The sequence below is a fragment of the Cibotium barometz genome, chromosome 12 (genome assembly GCF_041138505.1).
Source record: "Cibotium barometz isolate CiBa-2024 chromosome 12, ASM4113850v1, whole genome shotgun sequence".
In the NCBI taxonomy this organism is placed as follows: Eukaryota; Viridiplantae; Streptophyta; class Polypodiopsida; order Cyatheales; family Cibotiaceae; genus Cibotium; species Cibotium barometz.
The window spans coordinates 28,681,674-28,697,809 of NC_141057.1; positions in this window are offsets into that span (position 1 = coordinate 28,681,674).

The following is a 16,136-nucleotide window of genomic DNA, read 5'->3' on the forward strand; positions in this document are numbered from 1 at the left end:
AATCCATTTTTACGTTCTGAATTAGTTGCCAAAGATATTACAGAAGATAGTGAATGAGGTCGAAACATATTTACATCGGCCCTAATGGTAGACCTAAGGCCCGATATGAATTTCTTTTTTGATCCTTCTCGCTGACTCTATCCACAACCTGCACCTGTAATAAAGTATTCCAGAACTTTTCTATATACTGTGACATAGTTTCCTTTTCCAATTGATGCAAAGTGTCCCATTGGTGCCTAACTTTGGACTTGAATTGTGAGGGTAAAAAGTGCTTTTTAACCAGCCGTTGAAATCTTTTCCAAGAATTTGGCTTGTCACGACCTTGCTTAATTACACTCCACCATAAAGCTGCACTGTCTACCAAATGATTGACTGCACATTTAATCTTATCACTCTCTAAAAATTTTTCTCCAGAAAAATAGTCATCTAGTTGACTAAGCCAAGCTAAAATGACCCTAGCATCCTTCTTTCCATCATAATTTTAAAATGTGAAAGCTTTCCGACTAATCTTGGATTCTTTTTGTGACCTTTGTGCTTGCAATGTAGCATTTACAGCCCTTTGAATAGTGTCATCTTCGTCATCAAAAGATAGCGAAGAGTCACGCTTGCGTCTACGACTCGAGAGCTGTCTCTCCAATTCAATACGCTTCTCTCTTTCTTCTACAATTTGATGTTGTAAAGAAAGTCCTGAGTTGCTCTTGAATTGATGGCGAGATAGGCAAATCTGCCATAGTGCTTGTGCAAATGATGTAGATAAATAAAATTTTACTTTATTTGATGTAAATAAATAAAGCAAAAATGAGTGCTTATCTTGTTTTTCTCCCGCAATTTGATCTTGGTTGAAGCTGAACAAAGACGTTGTTCAATGGCTGAATTGAATTCTCGTCACCTCAAACAAATCCCGAACGATTCCGCGTGATTCAAGAGTCTTGGGCTAGTCGAATTGTTGATGAAATAATTTTTCTGCACTTTGAAACCTACTGAAACAGTCCTGTAAACCTTGCCCAATCTCTGTAATATTTTTTGAAATTTTTTCAAAATTTTTCAAAAGCGATTTCGGAATTTTCTGGCCTTTCTAGGCAATTTTCAAGCCTTTTAAAACCTGTAAATCACTTTTCTGCACCCAGAAATTTTCAGAATTGGAAACCTTTGAATTTCTCTTCAAATTTGAAAATAGGGAAAAGTAAAGGTTCAAAAAGTGATGTGACTTGCATGGGGATTGGGAAAAGTAAGAGTAGATTAGGATTAAGAGGTGATTAGGCTTATGGGAGATTAAGCACTTTTTTTTTTCTACTCCACTAGCCGTTTTGCACCGGCAGGCTGCCGCCGTGCGCCTCTTCTCCACGAATTTCCTTGATGATTTATTTGGTAGCTTTTACACTGATTTATCAGCTCCGTCTATTATAGATTTGCTCATGCTTGAAGCTTTCTGATTTCTGAGAGAAACCCGTGAGGTTTTTGGCTATGAGGATTTCATCCATACGGTCAGATTTTGATTTCACTGAGTATTTGGAAAAACCACTTTTTGATTGAGAGGGATGGTTTTGCAGGGTGGTGAGTGGGTTTGAGAGTAGATCTAGTTTTGAATCTTTGACCTTTGGGTAAAGACCTACAAAACACCCTTCTGTCCACTGGATAAATTCCTGCACTTTCTTGATTTTTGAGAAGTTGAAGCCCTTTCCTACCTTCTCCACAAATCTCCTAGCCCAAGCTCTGATACCACTGCAACCGGAATCTTATTCTAGGAATTGATTGTGGAAAAGTAGAGAATTAATTCAATCATAAAAACCATTGCTTGTGAGCTTCAACTAAATCAAATCAATTGAAAAATTAAACACTTAAACAGAAATACTTAGCTCAAAAAGACCATATTGGGTGCAATCTTCCCCCCTCTTGTGCGTGGACTCTCTCCACACAAGAGTATTTCTTTATTAGCTTTCTTTTTCACCAAAATTAGGCCATAGCCCCCAAAATATACAAGATGTGCTTTTTAGAGAGCACAACACTCTTCTTTAACAAAAATGGAGTGTCAAATTGGGACTAGGGTAAAGCCATAGGCTTTAATAAATTCCACATAAATAAATGTATCTTTCCTAAAGTTCAAAATGGAAAAATCATTTGATAAGGTTACAAGCTACTACGCTTGCCAAAAAATGAAATGTGATGAACCAAGACATTTCTTCCAAAGTAAACTCTTCAATTCCCATAGTCTTCATCACCTGAAAATATAAGCCCAATTAATTATTAAATTAATCCCACAAATATTAAACAGGCACAAATCATCACCAACTCATGACTACCAGGCGTAAGTACCCCAGGAATCACCCTGCCATACAAACCTAACTGAAATAATCATAGGTGGCCTCAAACATACGTCATATACCGCACGTATTAATATTTATAGTGGTGTCACCCACGATATTAACCTAGCCGGCATGACGCAAGAGTAATCTAGGCGTCCCCAAATTACTCAAGAGGGGATAAATAATATTTTTCTAGAGGACTTAAAATATATTCTCATGACAAGAACTGCTAAGACAAAGGTTGTATCCTAATAGAAGCTAGGGAGTAAACTCATAGGTAATGAGACTGATTTTGCAATGAATTATGGTCGGCCACTCAAAGCATGGAGTGACAACATGGGGGTAGAAGAATCATGCATGGGCAAAGAGAAGGGCAAGGTTGCCATCATGAAAGCCTCATAGCTTTTAATCTTGATTAGTATGGGTTAATTATGATTAGTAATTTCCATTGGGCTAGATACCATGGCCCCCTTTTCACACACACTTATTAATGTCCACCCTCCTTGGCCTCCTTTGGCCTATAAGCCTATGTACCCCACTTACTCTTGGCCCCTTGGTCTATTTCAATTTATGCTTGGCCCTTAGCTCTACTATGTACACTTTGTGCCCACTCATGTGTCCACCACTTCATTACACTGATGAACTGTGTGGAGAAGGGGTTGGCCAAAAGGGGTTTCCCATGTATCTATATAGGCCTTGTATATGCATGGTAATAGCTATGAAATGATTGCTTAGGTTGACAATCATAGTCAGTGCCATTTTTTGCGGTGTGTACTTGGCCCAAAAAGATGTACTAAGACTACATATAGCAGGTACCCCACCTCCTTGGCATCAAGGCTCATTATGGAATCCGTTTGAGCCTTACAATATCAAGATAGGGTGTCTAAGATTTAAATCTACCTACTTCATGTGTGGATCAAATCGTCTAGTGTAGAATGGAGCCTATTGGCAATGTGCCAAATCTAATCCAAGCTATTTCTAAGCCATCTGGCCTCATAGGCCATCTTCTCGTCGTGTGAATACAGGGGTGACGGGTGCTTGATCTCGTCAAACATGGCTACTTCTCATAATGGGGGCCATATAAACATGAACAGAGGGTGCCTGAATATAATGAAGGTGGAGCATTAATATCCAAAACCCCCCCAAAGGTGAAGTACCTCTATGGTCGAGCCGATGAAGATGCCACTCTATCTTATCCTTTCTAAGAGCCTTTGTGAAGATGTCTACACAATTATCTATCATCGGGAAGTAGATCATCTTAACCTCCCTGAACATGATGAGCTTGCACACAAAGTAATAATGAATCTCAATGTGTTTTGTGCGAGTATAAAGTATAAGATTTTGAGAAATGGCCATACAGCTCTGGTTGTTACATTACAACATTGTAGGTTACTTTTTCACCACTCTCATATCTTGTAGAATCCTCCTTATCCACAATGCCTCACATGATGCAAATCATGCAGCTTTGTACTCAGATTCCGTTGATGAGAGTGCAATAGTGGGATGTTTCTCACTAATCCAAGAAGTGCACCCCAAACTAAGAGAAAAATATTAGCCTGTTTTACTGAGTGCCTGGTGTCTAAATCACCCTCCCAATCTGATTCATAAAAGCCATTGAGGGTGTTTCCCATAGTAGGTGAGGCCATACTCTTGAGTACCTTGGACATATTGCAGCACCCACATCTCTCAGGCTTGTTGTTGGAGAACCTGCTTAAAACACCAACAACAAAAATGTTGTGTGGTCTAGTATTACCCAAGAAGATAAGACTACCAACCAATTTCCTGTATAAGGTCTCATCCACAAGAAGGCCTAAGGAGACTTTGCAAATGGATAGCTTTAGATCAACCTCCATTGGGGTACCAATTTCCTTGTATGTAGTCATGCCAAATGCAGTATCTTACATGTATATTTCTATTGAGAAATGAAAATGTTACCAGGCTTCTGCTAGACCTCCGAATCCCAAGAAATAATGCACAAGACCAATTTCTTTCATCTCAAACTCTATGCTAACCACCTATTATGTTTGTGAGATATTTTTCTAGTGATCCCCTATCAAGATGAGGTCATCTACATAGAGAATAATGATCATATACTTCCCCTACTCACAAAAGACACATAAATTTACATCTAAAGGGTTACATGAGATGCTAATACTCACAAAGTAAACATCAATCCTTTGGTACCATGCTCGTGGGGTCGGTTTAGCGAATGGAGTGCCTTGCATAACTTGCAAACTCTTCTTTCAGAATTTAGAGAACCAAAAACCTAGGTGGTTGTTCCACATATAGCCCCTTTTCTCAAGGTTTCTATTAAGGAAAGCAAATTTACATCCATGTGGAGAACATGCTATCCCTATTGTGCTGCTAATGCAAGAATCGTCCAGATTGTGGTTAACATTGCTATAGGAGAAAAAGTTTCCTGAAAGTCAAAACCTTCAAGTTGTGCAAAACCTTTGGTGACTAGCCATGTATTGTACTTTTCCAAAGTACCATTGGATATTTATTTTACTTTGTAAAAACCCATGCAGTGCCAATCACCTTACACCTTGGAGGAAGATCCACAAAGTCCCAAGCAGATTTTTAGAATGGAGACATATTCTTCCATCCACTTTGGATCCCCTTGGCTCTTACATCTTGAGAACCTCTATCATAAGAGAAAAATTCATAATTCTCTTGAGCCTTGTTTTGATCCTCTAATATTTTGGATCATTTGTGAACATCTTGAGGTGCATCCTTGATGTGACCGGATGTTTTGCTCCATCCAAAAGTTACATATACCACTTGGGGAATGGCTTACCTTTTTATGACACATTATGCCCTTGTTCTTTAAGGGTGGGCTGCCCTCCATAAAAATGTGAGGGGAATCCCATGCTACATATGTGAAGGTTATGTTACTTTGTTGATTTCCTTATTGCATGATGAAGAAAGAATCTCCTCCTCCATCCAACATGGTTGTTCTTGGAATATCGCATGACGGTTCACTATGATCTTCTTTTCCTGAAGGGGGTTATAGAGTTTATATTCCTTCGACTCCATGCAAAAGATGTATTTTTGGCTTTTGGCATCTAATTTGGTTCTCTCAGCATTTGGAACATGTACATAACATTCACACCCAAAAACTTTCAAGTGTGTAGTTGAAGGTTTTTTACCTGAGTAAGCCTATAACGAAGTCATCCCTTTGAACGGTCTTTGTTGCACTCCTATAAAGAATGTATCAATTTTAACCATTGAATAATCCTTGTCATCTTGATAATGACAAAATTCTTGTGCTCTATAATGCCATTTTTTTTGTGGAGTGTGAGTGGTATTGAGCTGCTGCTTTATGCCTCTTTCTTTGTAGAAACCCAAGAAATCATTATCTGACATGAATTCTCCTCCTCGGTCTATTCCTATCTCAGTTTCAACCAATCTAAGACATTCCTTAAACTTGGTTGAGAATTTTCCTTAAGAAAATGCACCCGAATGTTCCTACTATAATCATCTATCAATGTGTAAAATTAGGAAGAACCACCATGTGCAATTGTAATCATCTTTCCACATAGATTAGTGTGTACAAGATGAAGAGGAGTCTTGGCTCAAAAGGTTGTTTTTTGTGAAAAGGGTTTTGGTGTTGCTTACCCATCATGCAAGATTCACATACATCCCACATACATTCAGACTGTAAAAAACTGGTGCAAATTCTCAACTAGCTTACTTGGCTTAACTTTTTGCATCTCCAAAAGAGTATGCATACTGAGATGCCCATATCTCATGCCAAATTTTTGTGCTACTCAAGTTGGTCTGGATTGCAAACATAAGCTCATACAAGTTGTTCCTTTGGATGCCCTTTCCAATAACCTTATCATCTCCATCAAGAATGACTTCACCATTCTTTTCAAAGATGGACCCACAAGTCACAGTTTGGCTAAGACAAAAAGGAAGTTTCTCTTCATATCTAGAGATCAAAGAACATTTAAAAAATCTCTTCATACAACCTTCTTTAGATATAAGTGAAATAATACTTGAACCCACTACTACTATGATGTCATCTTTCATAGGCTTTAGGGAGAAATACCAATCTTTATAACTAGTCATGTGCCTAGAAGCCCAACTTTTAATGATCTAAGAATCAGTTGTCTCATTACACACTCCTTTAATGGCAACAAATAGCTCTATTTTTATATTTAGAGTGTCATTCTTCACATCTGCTTGCTTTTTCCTACATTCTTTTGCTATGTGCCCTTTCTTGTAAAAAGAATTTAACCTTTTTTTTTTATTTGAAGAGTTAGAATCCTTACCCTTCTTTGTGTTAGCCTAAGAAAGCATGGTCGCCACCATTACAACTTTGCATCCTCATCTCTTCATCTCAAAGCAATGAGCTCCTTGAATGTGAGAGAAGTAGGCCTGACACCAATGTTCAAAGATGTAACAAAACTATTATACTTAGGCAACAATATCCTTAGATGAGCGAGATTTGGGGAGAGCACACTCATGTTGATAACAACCATATGGTCATGAAGATTTTTTATTATGGTGAGAAACACTTCCACTATTTCACCTTCATTTAGCTTCTCTTATTGAAGCTGGATTTTGGGATTTTGAATCCATGAGGGATTTTTGATCTTATACTGGCTTTGCATACATCTTTGTATGAGATAAATCTCTTCATTGAATCAATAGCAATGTCATGAGTCTTTCTCATCCTCTTCTCTAATCATTTTACTCTTATGCATGCTTTTAGTATTTCATTTTTATGTATGTGGACTGATTTGAAGCTTTCATGGAAGCTTGATGCTTGAGTGTGTGCATGCTTGTAGGAAGATAGGAGTGGAGTGAGGTCTTTCTCTTTGCTTGTGTGCATAGTGAATGCATTCCTCTTGCTTGTATTTGTGAATGAATGGGTGTGTAAGAATGAGGGCAAGTTGAGCTTGTGTGTGTGCTTAGTCTAGTGTCATGTGATGGTAGCCATAAGCATTCTCTCCATCAAATGGATAAGCTTTTGTGCACCAGTACGGGTTGAATCCCTAGCTCCGAAAGGGATGCAAATCCCATTGGATTGAGCTACACGTGGATCATACTACTCTTGCTACAAGTGAGAGAGTTTTTCGTCTCTCCAGTGGCGCCGCTGCCAGGGAGAAAACTCAAAATCGGTTGAGAAGCTTGCATTACTACCACTATTTCTTTTTGTTTTTAGGTTTAGGATTAGCATGAGTGTGGAATCTTGGAGCTAGTGATTAGAAGAGAAAAAAATAGATTAGCACTTGTGCAGTTGAGATCTACTCCCGCTAATGTTTTCTCATTCATGTATATGCTTTCCAATGTCCATGGTTGTTTTCATCGTTGTGTTCATATTTTGTTCATAGATTAGAAACGAAATTTGCATAATGCATTAAGCTCATTGCATTATGTGTGAGCTTATTTATTATGCATTAAACTTGTGCTTAATCTATTATTGCGTTGTGGCATAAGCTGAAATCATGAATGCATAATGTAATAAGGATAAAGCTTATGCAATAATGCATTAAGCAGAGCTCAAATAAGGCATGATTAGAGTCTCAAAATCGGGCTAAGTGGCCGAAGGCTGAAAAAAGAAGGTGAGAGAAAGAAGGCGGCGGCTGTTGTGGTAAGTCAAAGGTTGAAGGGTGATAAGGTGTTTAGTTCACACTAAGATTTCAAGATTCGTGTATGGGCGAGGCCCGACAAGGATAGAAGTACTCCATCCGACACCGGCCACAAGCTGCTGGCGGCCATGCCAACAGTGCGAGACTGTATCACGAGGTCGTTGCTTCCAAGGGGCTACGTCCAGGTGCGGCGCCACCACAAGAAGTTGTGGATGTGATGTGGCCGGCGTGGAGGCGGCTGGCGGGGTGCTTGGAGCCAAGGCAAGAAGGCTGTGACGAAGTGGCCGCCGCGAGAAGATGTGAAGGTGGCTGCAGCAGTTGGCGAAGGCTGGAGCGAAAGTGAGGGCTGCAGGCGAGAGGTAGCTGCAAGGGAAGACTGAAGGCGAAACAAAGGGGTGGTGGCGTTGAGACAGGCGGCGACTGCATGTGAAGCCGGCGAAGCTAAGGTTGCCGGTGAAACCACACAAAGAAGGTGAAGAGCCGGTTCAAAGGTGGCGGCGACTACTGTGCAGCCTGTGAGGCGGCGAAGAGAAAGAAGAAGCCAAGTCGGCTGCTGCTGCTGTAGAGTGGCCAACGTAGGAGACGAAGGCCGGCTGCTGCAGGGCGTCAGCGTGGAAAGAGAGCGAAGGTTGCGAAGGGCTGGTGCTTAGGTGGCAGCTGTGAAGGCATTGAAGGAGGCGGTAACAGAAGGTCGTCGCTGGTGAAGGTGAGGTGGCCGGGGGCTCACCGGCTGGCTGTGAAGGGCATTGAAGGCGGCGGCATCTGAGGAGCCAGCTGTGAAGGGCATTGAAGGCAGCGGCATCTGAGGTGGCCGGCGGGGTGAAGAAGGCGAATCTACAGAGGAAGCGCCGAAAAAAGGTTAGTATTTTTTTTATTTTTTTATTTTTTTATTTTTTATTTTTTTAAATCAATTTTCATATTCTTTGCATTTTTTTAAAAAAATAAAAATAAAAATAAATAAATAAATAAAGAAAAAAAACAATAAAACAATTAAAAAAATTTAAAAAATTTTTAAAAAAAGAGAGAAAGAAAAGAAAGAAAGAAAGAAAAATAAATAAAAAAGAAAAATAATAATAAATTTTTTTAATGTGTTTTATTTTGAGTCCATATTTTTTGCATATTTTGCATCTTTTTTAAAAATTTTGAAATTAGTATTTTTGTGTAATTAGTATAAAAAAGAAAAAAAATAAAAAAAAGAAAATAGATAGCTACACACATAATCATGTTAGTTGCATTTAGTGGTTAGGTAGGGTTATATATATATATATATATATATATATATATATATATATATATATATATAATAAAAAAAAACAAACCTTAAAATTTGACCTTATGCACTTGCGGTCGGGACGTCATATAGACACTGCCATAGGGCCTAGGGCACCTTCTAGAGTACCTACGCGCAGGAAAGTGGGACCCAATCGGTAGGAAATTTGGCAGATATTGCTGAAACCTTCTCCGAATCCGAATCTGATACCCTTTCCAAAACAACTATCTCATTGTCCATGGACAATCTAGGGCCATCAATACTCATCCCTTAGCCCCAAATAGGACACCCACAAGATCTTTTAATCCATTTGAAGCCGACACCATGGGGTTAACACTCAATGTGAGACTTCAATATGTCTACACGAATGCTCAAGGAGCTGAGATCTTTAGGGATCCACAACAACGGTATCTTGTTAAGATCGCAGACTTTTTCTCAGAGCTTGATAGAGCACCTCTAGTCAATGACTAGGGTAACATGTACATGGGTGGAGATGGTGTTCACTATGAAGTCACCTATCATCCAGAGAATGTAGACAAATTAGGGGAGCTCTCTAAAAGCGAGTTCTTAGACTTATCAAAGCTTTCCAGAGCAAGGGAGTCTAGAGATGATTGGCTCATTGAGCCGGACATGCTTGGACCAACCAATGCCCAGTCCTCAAAGCCATCCATAGATGATTTACTTCTTGTAGATCTAAATTTGAAAAGGGATAGGAAAGGCAAGAGCAAAATGGATCACGGGGCTGAGAACCAATGGGAGTTTGTACGACAAATTCCAGTGACAAAGGTCTTTCAGGATGACCCACTTCAAGAGGTCTAGAAGGACTCTTTAGAAGGATATTATGCCACAACTAGATTGCCAGAGCTAGATCTTCCTCTAGCACTTGTGGTGGTAGTCGAGAAGCTTGCAGGACACATGAACCGAATCGTTCATAAATGGGCCAATGAATACGGAACCTTAGATTGGAAGGAGATTCAAGAGCTCACGTGGAAAGGACAACCATTATTCATGGAAGTGTTCTCAACAAATACAGCTAAACTAGGAGAGACAGCCTTTCTTGGAGAAACTGTTGCTCCTCCCCTAAGAGAGTTCACTAAAGAGGGACCCTCAACATCAAAGTGGACCACTGCAAGTAGCCCAACTCTAGCACCAAGATATTATCCTACACCAAAAGTGCGACCACAGATCACACCACAATAACGTTTCTCTCACTATGACAATCGGAGGTTAGGTGAGCCAACTCGGCCTCCCATAAATGCACCTCCTGAAATGCGGGTAACAAGATCTTTGGAGGGGGTTGGTGAGGCAGGTAATAGGAGATCCACACCAATTTGGGATGCATGTGGACCATCTTACCAAAGAGAGGAACAATTCCCACTGAGAATGAGAGGCCGTAGGCCCTATGATGAGTATTCAAGACAAGTAAGGCCATCAACTCTTCAGAAACTGGTAAAGAAGTACGAAGGGTCGGGAGATCCATATGACCATGTAGCAGCATTTAGGCAAGCAGTTCGAGCTGACTGACAAGCATACTCGAATTGAAGAATTTGGGCTCACTCTTGAGGGAAAGGCCCTGGCTTGGTTTCAGGCACTAGAGGCTTCAGACAAATCTTCTTTATACGAGTTCTGGAAGAGAGATTCATTGCTGCTTTTTCCTTGATGGGGATTCAACATGACACAGTAGCAAACATCTACTCTTTCAAGCAAGGCGAGACTAAGAGTGTTAGAGATTATGTAAATAGGATGAAGCAGTACATTAATCGTTGCCCAGAAGATGAGAAGCCTACCCAGAGCTGACCCCAGAGTCGATTAATTTCTCTCTTCTTAAAAGGACTCAAAAATTCAACACTGCATACACATCTCTATGCAAAGAAGCATACAAATTTCAATGAGTGTTGCCATGATGCTATGGATTTCATAGATAACTTCAAATTCCAAGATGGTACTGGCCCGGAGGTGAAACCTAGAGATCAGTGGGGTGATGACCAAAGTTCAGGGTCTAGTGCGCTAGTAAATCCAGATGAGATAGCTAACCTAGTACTAAGGAGATTAGGAAAAACCTATCACCCACCCATGCAGCCACAACAACAGTAGCAGCAAAACGAATGAGGAGTGTACTGCCTACAGGTCCTCATCTTTGTGGAGCATGTGGCGTAACCATAAAACCAAAGAATGTAATACCTTTTCTCCTCTAGTCACAAACCAACCCACAAAGAAGTGGTGCCAGGCCTGTGCTTGGAACTTTACCCACACCACACAGGAACGTACTCTCATTGCAAGAATGAGACAGGAGCGTGAGCAGCAAAGGGGTGGAGTGACTCCACAGATACATCAATAGTATACTAATTTTGAATGTAAGCCACCGATAGCACAAGAGCAAGCACGACCTGTTCTTGGAGCTCAACCTCCTGCTCCTGGGACTGCTCCTGTGAGGGTTGTTGACTACGACAATTCAAATATGTGTAGAGACTTGGTAAACCCAGGCTATGTGGAGGAGGAATATGCATCATATTCATCCAAGGAAAATCTTTTTGAAAGTCCCGCATATCCGAGCCAAGCATTGGAGGCCCAACCAGCGGAACAAAATTCTTTGATGTTGCTAGGCGGCTACCAACCTAGGACTCCAGGCCCCTCAGGTCAATGGCAGCAAAGGAAAGTAGAAGCCAAACTAATGGGCCCCTGTTATGAGTGCGGAGAACCCCATTGGGCTCGTGATTGTCCACATCGCTCAAGGCAAGCAGCTCGATCCAATACAACAGTACCACAGTTTTCACCAATTGAAAGATATTTAGGGTGTTGTGTAGAACACTTCCCAAAGGATTGTTTGCTGAAACCACATGAGGAAGGCACCTCTCAACCAAAGGTCTCACTCAACTTTGTAGGGGCAGTTCCATCGCCACCTTCATCTGAGAATGAGGATGTCGTGCCACTTAGAGTCATGACTAGATCACAGACACGAAATGCCAAAATGCAAACAGATGAGACACCTCGAACTAGGGATGCAAAGGCAAATCTAGTGGACAAGACCCTACATTCCAATAGAAAAAGAACCACTAGGAGGAAAAAGAACCGCAACAAGCGAACTAAAAGTGCATCCACTAGTTCTCAAGAAGTCTCTAAACAAAACATGAGGGATCAAGCTTTTACATCCCAAGAAGTGCATGAGGAGCATCAACCTCAACCTGGGCCTAGTGCTAAACAAGATGAGGCTAGTACGACCGAGGATAGTTCTGGGGGTTCTGTTTTTGTGGATAAGGTGAACAAGACTCTAGATGCCATCATTGATGCTCATAGAAGTCGCATTGCAGCTTTATCTGAGCTACCCAAGAAGCTTCAAGAATACCCAAACCTTCGTGTGAGGAGAAGATCAATCTCGCTGTACATCAGCAACTCATTAGGGAAGCTCAATCAATACTTGAGGGACCACCTCCACCTATCCCTCGAGGCCCAACCCCTCTTAATCCAACATTAGAAACCATACCAGAAGTGTCATCAAGTCGGGAAATGAAAAGTGAGCTCATCTCACAAGCTCATAGCGAGAAGTCTGCATCAATTGCCATCCCATTGAAAGAAGGCATTCTGCAACCACCTAGCCTTACCTTCCCATGCAATGATGAAGTTATTGATGCTAACGAGGACATGGCAAATGAGATGTGGGCAGCAGTTCATGAGAAAGTTAATGAGAATATGTCCTCTATTATTTCACCTCCATTCTCTGAGGTGGATTTTACGAAGGGCACAGAAAACAACTTTAGATGCCCAAGCATCCACGAGGAAGTTCAAAAAATTGTTTCTCCTAGAAGTAAGCATACAATGAAAACCTTACCATCATATTTGGGAGAATATGAGAAGTGTTCTCAAACCTTGAGGATACCCTCCATGCATAAAAGGTTGACAAAGGAGATGGATATGGGTATCGTGCAAGCTATTTTGTCAGCACCAGTGGCTTGTACCTTACCTTTGCTTGATTTGATAAAGCTTCGACCTGAGTTGTGGAATGATATTGCCACATGTTTGTCAGAGCAGGTATTGCTACAAAAGGGTCACCATCATTGTACTATATACCCTGAGACAAAGCATGTTATGCCAGTTCCTATCAACAAAGTAGGAAAATTTTGTGAGGACGATCAGGGAAATACTACCCTCCCATTAGAAGTGCAGAAAGTAGCTTCAACTGCAATACTTGATAGTGGTGCAGGAGTGGGCATTGTGACAAGGTCCATTTGGGAAAAGTGGGGCAAACCAACTATTAGGAGTACTAGGATGCGCTTGCAGCTACTAGCAGATGGAAGCTTAGAACATCTCCTTGGGCTGCTTGAGAACATATTGGTCACCACATGTGGGATTGAATATGAGCACACCTTTACACTAGTGGATTTTGGAAAACATCCAAACTATGAAGTGATATTGGGTAGACCATTCATGCGACAATTTCAAATGATTCAAGATTGGGGATACAATTATTTGTACCTCCAACATGATTATGTCATCACAAGGGTCAACCTAAAGAATCACTCATATCGTGATGTAACAAGGTCTCCAATAGATGAGTTTGATTCTGCTTCATCTGAGGGCTCAAGAGTTACATTGTCAGATGGGCAAGAAGATCTGTGGATGTGTGGAGCCTCATGTAGGGATTTCAACACTGAGAGACTTAAGGGTAATCAAAGTGTATCAGATGAGGCATACATTCCACAACCCTTCCCTAAGCATTTAATTGATCCACTAGAATGGAGTCATGTCCTTACAACATTATCGACCTATGCTTTACCTAAGCCAATTAAATTTTGTGACTCAGATGGATATGACATTACTCCTATACGAATGGTACAACCACGTGACCTTCTAGATGTTTTGTACTATGGGGATGCATCCACAACAGCACTGCATGTAGAGGAAGTCTCAGTGGAGGATTTAACACTCGAATTTGCTAATGATGCTGATAAGGAAGATGGATGGGACTCTGATTTTGATAATAATGTGATAATCCCTGAGGAAGAGTTAGGAAAGGCACGCCTACTCTTGAGAGGAAGGGAGGTTCAAGTAGAGATCCCTCGAAGCCGACCCAAACGTAAATGCTGTAAGAGCCATAAGAGAATCCGTAAACAAGATGAGAGGGAACGACGTGAGAGACTACAAAAAGAAAAGGAGGAGTTTAAGAATGAACACTCTCGACCACCACCTCACTTCTCAGGAAAGAACGGATATCTATACTATGTCCAAGCACAAGATAGTATCAAAGATAAGTAAAACGATAAGATGGATTCCAACCAGGAGAAAAGCTAAAAATTGTTAGCAAAAATCGCAAAAAAACAAAGAAACAAAAACCAAAACTCAAGTCTAAAACCAATTCAAAAGAGAATGTCGGAAGTGCAAAGACAATGGTTGAACAAAAAAATCTGATGCAAGATTGCAAAGGAGAGCTCAAAACTGTTAAGATTCTAGAAATGGGATTGATCATGGTGAAGGACATAGATTAAGCATAAGATTAAGGTGGATTAAACCACACTAAGAACTCCATGACTAGAGAGAGAGAGAGATTGCACACTCAACACTATTCCCTTGTATTGCATATCACAATGAACCATACAATGATATAGGCTCTCAAGCCTTATCCCACTTTACATGTCATCATCCATGTGGCACTCCCTTTTCCACTCTTTTGGTCAACACTCACACACCATACAATATTACATGTGGCATTCCTATCTCACCACAATATCTTGCACCTCTAGAGTGCTTTCCCACATACACACAATATCTTGCACCTCTAGGGTGCTTTCCCACATACACACAACACCGCGATTATATCTCTCAACACCCCCTCTTAATCGAGGTGTTCCACAACTCACCCATCATCCATCATCCATACAATGTAGCATTGCACAAACGCAATTGCTATCTCTCAACACTCCCCCTCAATGATACATTGGAGTGTCCATCATCCAAACATGTGTGCCCATGTCTACCACCTTAGACACCTAGTCCATTTTGAGCCGACTCATCGCTCACAGCGGAACCACTGAGTCCGATTTGAACATGGAAGTTCGGGTGGGAACCAACCCGTGCGCATGCACCTCACACGTGCATCGCTTTTGCACACATCACAACAACTACCGTTTTGAGCTTCTAGGTGAGCTCGGGTAGGGCGACCCTCATACCATGGATGATTACAAAATTTTTTCCGTTTTGAGCACGCATGCTCGTGGACGATTTGTCCATCATCATTTTTGGGTGAAAAATACAAAATTACAAAACCTTTTTTTTTGGCCAAAGTCGGGCAGCGGACCCAATTTTTTTTAAAAAAATTCACGGCTTTGTTTTACAAGCCGACATTTGCCCAATTTTTCAGGGACATGGAGAGAGTTTTCAAAACACCATCTACAAGTTCACTTTTGAACAAGAGCTTGAACTTGTAATCCTTTAGGGATTGGATATTATCCTTTAAAAAAATGTGAATGAGGGTGTGTGAGTCAACCCTTAACAAGACTAAGGTTCAAGGATTATTATGTAAAAAAAAATCCATCTCTGAACGCACGTTGAATGCACCTGTGAATGCACGTTGAATGCGTTGAATGCGCCTGTGAACGCGGACGAGCCGATTCTGCTGCACGCGTCAGATTCCCTGACGCACATAGGGGCGTCTTCTTCTCTTCCCGCGACTGCTTCTGCACAACAGCTATGGTGATTTCCTTTGCTCCTATTGCTGTGCTACTGCTAGCTTCCTCTCTGCAGCAACACCATGTCTTCGTCTTGCCTCCGTCTCAACTATGCTCCTTACCTCTTCTCTAGCTACTGTCATCAAAGGTCGCCACAGTAGCCCTGTTATGGCCTTTTTCTCCACACTGCGCACCAGCGCCTGCCTGCAGTGCCTTGTTATGCTTGCTGCTGCCCAACCAACTTCTTCCTTGTGGTGTGCACCGGACCAACAACTGGCCGATTCAAAGCCCAACAACTGGCCGA